Source organism: Heliconius melpomene, unplaced genomic scaffold, assembly GCF_056956725.1.
Source record: "Heliconius melpomene rosina isolate 202511_hmr_F unplaced genomic scaffold, ASM5695672v1 ptg000035l, whole genome shotgun sequence".
In the NCBI taxonomy this organism is placed as follows: Eukaryota; Metazoa; Arthropoda; class Insecta; order Lepidoptera; family Nymphalidae; genus Heliconius; species Heliconius melpomene.
In genome coordinates, this window is record NW_028181869.1 from 97,067 (window position 1) to 103,066 (window position 6,000).

The window sequence follows — 6,000 nt, forward strand, 5'->3', positions numbered from 1 at the left end:
TAGTACCTGCCATTCTGTGTTTATTGCGGATTCAATCAGCTAAGCTGAATCCGCATATCCTACGAAGAGATCGCTTTTCCACGGCGTTCATCTTTCTTTCATTCTTCTTCTTTAATACCCACGTTTCGCTGCCATTGCATTCCGTCCTCTCTTCGTTTCTTTCAGTAACTAATTTATATTAAAACTAGCGACCCCCTTGCGGCTTCGCCCGCTTTTACTACTGGATTATTCATATAATGTATGTTTGCAAAGCACTTAAGATAATGTGAAAATTAATTAAACTCTAATGCAACTCGCATTTTCGTAGTTCCAATAAGGATTTTCCAATTGTTTTACTCGGCAAGGATTTTTTAGTAGGTACCGTAATTTTAAATTTGTGCTACTAATCTTTTCAAGTACTTACTAAAATATATTTAAATGACTATTTTTAGATAGTTAAATGACATTAAATAATACATTCAACTCGAATTATCTAATACGTGCAAACGCATCTAAATCTTCGTTGCTATAAAGGCAGGCGGGTTTTTTTTTTCGAGCTTGTGGTTAATGCTGAAGAGGGTATTCTGTCCCTGATGAAAAGCAAGCACTACGTGGCTGCCTGTGACGAAAATTAAATAGAATGCATCGGCCGGGAATTGAACCCGGGCTGCCCGCGTCGCAGGCGAGCATTCTACCACTGAACCACCGATGCGTGTAAGGCAGGCGGGCGCGGCGGACTCGCTTGTATAAGCATAACGTCGCGGGGCGCGTTTCGCAGCAAGGATTTTTTGATATTGTAACAACTTCTAAAGTACTTATTAAAATGAAAAACAGAAAAGACAGTTTTGATCTATATTAAATGGCCAACGTAACTAATATACTTATTTATATGCTGAGAGTAAGGGATAAGTGAAACTTGACTCGATACAGCTGATGTGTGAACGGCGTGATGTGTCAATAATTAAATGCGTTTTTCTCTAAAACTATTCGGAATTTCGAAATAGTTTAAAAAGCAAATTTTATCTTCGTTTAACGTAGAAATTTAATAAAGTATTTTAAAGGATAAGGATTAATACCATTATGGAGAAATATCCCTCACAATAAAAAATATATTGAAATTACTATTTTTAGACAGAAAAATGATCACTACACGTTATTCTTAAAAGATATGAATATGCTCTCGCGGACTTTTTTGTAGATCTTATTAAGAGGAACAATACTCCAGTACATTTTCTTCATGTAGTACTTACCATTAGAGCAGCGCATGCGCGAAAGTGTCTCAACGGGTAGCACTTTATACACATTTATCGTATTTATGTTAATTTATATAAGAATGTACAAATAATAAACTATATATAAACCTTCTACGAAAAACACTCGACTTAATGGTGAAGACCGCATCAAAATCCGTTGGGTGGTTTAGAAGAAGAAGAGTTAGAAACAACAGACAGACACGAAAAGCGACTTTGTTTTATAAGATATAGGATAACCAATAACTAAATTATATATAACAAATACAATATTATAACAAATTATTAAGTATTATAATATTAGTAAAGAAGTATAGATGCATAGTGTCATCCTATAAATACAAAAGAAAGGTGCCAATTATCACCAATCGCTTAAATATGCAATTTCCTAAGGCAATTAGATGAAATTATTTTTTTTTTTTACACTTCTTTTAAAATACAATTGCCACAGTAGGCTGCTTATTAAAATATAAAAACTAATAGGTCTCTTTTTCTTAATGATTGGTTAAAAAATATGTTTTATTGTATCTATACTAATATAATAAAGCGGAAGAGTTTGTTTGTTTGTTTGTTTGAACGCTAAGATCTCTGGATCTACTGGTCCGATTTACATTGTTTTTGTTTTGTATGAAAGCTGCATTCTTCAGAAGTGCTATAGGCTATATAACATTACATTATACATATCTATACTAATATAATAAAGCGGAAGAGTTTGTTTGTTTGTTTGTTTGTTTGAACGCTAAGATCTCTGGATCTACTGGATCGATTTACTTTGTTTTTGTTTTGTATGAAAGCTGCATTCTTCAGAAGTGCTATAGGCTATATAATATTACATTACACATATATACTAATAAATTAAAATAGTTTCTAATTTGACATGCAATTTATTCTGCCATGTTAATAACAACCGTAGTCGCTACGCGACCGCGTTCGTTATCGCGTCATTTTGATGTTCATCCTTATGAAAATAAATAGAATAGTCACTTTTAGCATTTCATCTAGATTGAAATTATATTTCTATTGAAATTATATTCTTATATTTCAAGCAGGCGTAGCCGCGTCCGGGTCCGCTAGTAAACTAATATATTTTAAAGTACTTTCTAATTTGACATGCAATTTATTCTGCCATCTTAATAACAACCGTCGCGTCGCTACGCAACCATTACCGCGACATTTTGACATTCATCCTTATAAAAATATATATAATAGTCACTCTTAACATTTTATCTAGATTGAAATTATAGTTTTCTGTATAACATTCTAATAAATAATTAAGGAGATGTCACTGATTCGAAATGACCTAGCCTTCGGGCGGCATAGTATGAATATGACCGACGCGAAAATATTCTTATAGTTCAAGCAGGCGTAGCCGCGTCCGGGTCCACTAGTTTATATATATGTAGTGACTACAGCGCGACAGTTTGTGGGTTCGATTCCCACCCGAGAAAATTAAATATTTCATATATTAATTTTTTCGCTCTGATTTCGAAGCAAAGCGCAGCGTAGAGTTTTGCCACTCAACACGCAACGCTTCCAGAATTCGGTGGAAACACTAACTTAAATATATACATATAGGTTATTTGGAGCTTATATACCTACAAATCCCAGATTTTATCACTATATAACGAATTCACCCTTCTAGTCTCATGTACGGTAAAAATATGCATTGCATAAACAGCCATTTCTATACAAATGTATAGTCCAGCAAATTCGACAAACCTCTGTCCCTTCGAGAGACAAAACTTTCAACCTTAAACCCGCTACGTGTTCCGATTAGTAAATCGCTTACGAGTACGTGTCTAAATTATTTATGTACAATTCCACCGATTTGTCGATAATTCTTTTAAATAGGTTAATTACGTTTAATCTGTATGTTGGTTTCTATAGAAGTAAAATGGAAAATTACTCAATATATTTCTATATTATCAATTTTCGGGTTTCTCTTTCATTTGTGCGATAACTTCTTACTTTTTACAAAATTTCATAACTGCGTAGCGATTTTTATACGAATTTATGAAGCGTTTTTCGTAAACCTTTAGGCAAATAATATAAGGCATAATTCGTATCTTTTCCTTGTATGGACTTAAACGTTTAATTTTTTCTGTACTCCAAAGGTGACGTTTGGTTCCTCCGCTCAACTTCTCTTCTCATAAAAGGAGAGCATATGTTAATAGTAAAAACAAAACTGAAATGTGATATAAAAGAGAGGCCAGTCGTAGCGCAGGGTTAGTTCGATTGTAAACGCGCCAGCTTGTGGTTCAACTTAAGGAAATTAAATATTTAATATTTAAATTTCCTCGCTCTGGTAACGAAGCGCGGCGTTGAGTTTCGCCACTCAACACCCAATACTTTAAAAATTTAGTGAAAAATGGACAATAGAAGTGTGTGTATAAGTGTACGACTACTTAATAGGAAATGAAATGTCTGAACATTAGGTTTCCAGGTTCTTTCAGTCTACCCTGATATGTGCAGGATATTGCTTGAAGCTAAAAAAATGTTTTAAATTTTATATTACAACTTTTACGTTCACTTCTTACCGTCGGTAGCACTCATCCACATAATATTTATTCAATTCACCCTTTTTTATTCAATTCAATCGCTTTTTCATTTAAATCTTTGTCATCCCTAACAAGTTGCTTACCCTGCGTCGCTAAAACCAAGGACAAAATTTCATCTCATTTTATTTCCTTAATAAATATATCCGACTGATGTGAAGAATTTCCACCAGGCTTGTTAAGAGAATGTATGTTATTTTCTTTGAAAATATTCTTCATCAAAGGAAGATTTTCCTTTACGCATGTGACAAAATAAAGTTGGTGACCCTATTTGTAGGGTTTCGTACTACAAAAAAAATAAAATGAAACCAGTATAGATGTTCTGTTCTGTTCTGTTTTTTCTATTATGGCGTTCCGAGCGTGCCAGTTGAGCACAAAATCACTTCGCCAGTGTCACGTTGAATGGAGAACTCACGAACCAGTATAGAATCACTTTGTGGTTTTTCTGCATGTGTGTCTGTCAATTTTATATTTCTCAAGAACACGTTACTCAAAAAGCTGTTAATATCAAATATCTATAGTTCTTTGGAGCACAAATAAATTAAACTTCTAAATTAATAAAAATGATATGTTTTTGCCTTGAATTTGTCGCATCTTGAAAAATCTATATGATATGACTTGCCGAAGATCTAGCAAAAGGACAAAATCTAAAATTGAAAATTTATGTGATAAACGAATAAAAATTGATTTCTGTTTTTTTTTTACAAAATTAAATTTATAAGTTGTATATCTAGTTTACCTAAAATTATGAAATTAATACAGAACCCTCAGTGCGGGGTCGACTAACATTTTACCGATTTTTATTTGTTCATGGGTGTCAAATAACAAAAGGATTGTGTAACCTACTCAGAATGTAATAGGGTGAGAAATTTGCCTATACTTTGGACTAAATTAGATTTTCGTTCATATTTTTGCGTATTTCATCTAAAAAGGTTTCAATGTTGAATAAAGATTAGAATAAACCAGTGGAAAATAAGAAAAAAATCTTATTTCCAATAGTTTATTCTACTCGTAATCGCAATCGGATTTGAACTTAAAGAAGTGTTTTTAATAATTTTAATGAAATGATGTCTTCTTGTAAGTGATGTTTCTTATATAGGTAATAGCTTTCACTCGAGTGAAGTACAAGTATATGCGTGATATAGCGTGAAACTTAAATATATATATATATATATATATATATATATATATATATGTCGGAATTTGTAGTACTGAGGTGGTTCCGGAACGCCAGCGCCATCTGTTGGCGCTCGACAGAGTTAGTGTTTTGCATCGTTATGGAAGGGGCGAGTCGAGGCGTGGCCGACGGACATCGACTCACTTTGTGTTTGGCGGTCGGCCGGTGCAGACGGCACTGAAACTGTCCCGCGTTCCGTGCTGTGTATCTACCTACTAGGATAGCGATAGCTGCTTTCTTGTGAATTGGTTACGGTGTTGTAATTAATTCGTAATATCACAAATTATGTTTATTCGTGCCAACATTATCCACTGAAGCCCACAGTAGACCGGGTACTCAAAACTATGTGCGAGAGAGATCCACCCGAATCCGACATCAGAAGTGCGATCGGTGTTGGCACAGAGAACAATGGAGATAACCACTGGCGTGCTATGTTCGAAGCCCTGTATACACCGAGGCTAATTCAGGGAGGTATATGTGGTTATCCACTTATGATCCTGACAAAGAAGACACGGACGCAGATGGTTGTGCGCAACGGCTGACTTGTGCTTTTCGCAAAACCCTCGAGTGGCGGTCAACTCGAGCTTGCTATAAGTAAGGCACAGGAAGGTGAAGCATCTACGTGGCTGTCTCAAATAGCATATGAGAGTATGACAGGCTACCACCCTCACAAATCACTAGAAGGACGTGGACAAAGAAGAGGTTGCTGTGGCTACTGTACTCGTTCACATATCACAGTCTGACCCGCGGCTTTAACGTATAGCGTTTACGACACTGAAGTGTATGAGCTGCGGAAAAATGGCTGGCCATAAGTGAGCGGAATGAAGCAAGCCTATCGATGCGACGGTACGAACACCTGTATCTTCAACGTCGAGTCAAGCGGTGCAGCAGCCGGCAGCGAGGCCTTTAGTGTGCTTCAAGTGTGGCAAACTGGGTCATATCGCCATCTGGTGTACGAGCGAAGGCGGCGGCGGGCCAAGCGACGGCAGCGGGAACGGCGCAGCGCGCGATGAGCGGTGTGTGGACGAAGCGGCGTGTG

The 6,000-nt window shown here is 36.0% G+C and overlaps 1 non-coding gene across 1 annotated transcript; it reads right to left on the reverse strand.

The window, feature by feature from the left end:
• Window positions 1–620: 620 nt before the first annotated feature.
• Window positions 621–691, reverse strand: TRNAR-GCG (transfer RNA arginine (anticodon GCG)). The gene has a single exon. It is a non-coding gene; the product is annotated as a tRNA-Arg (tRNA).
• Window positions 692–6,000: the final 5,309 nt, after the last annotated feature.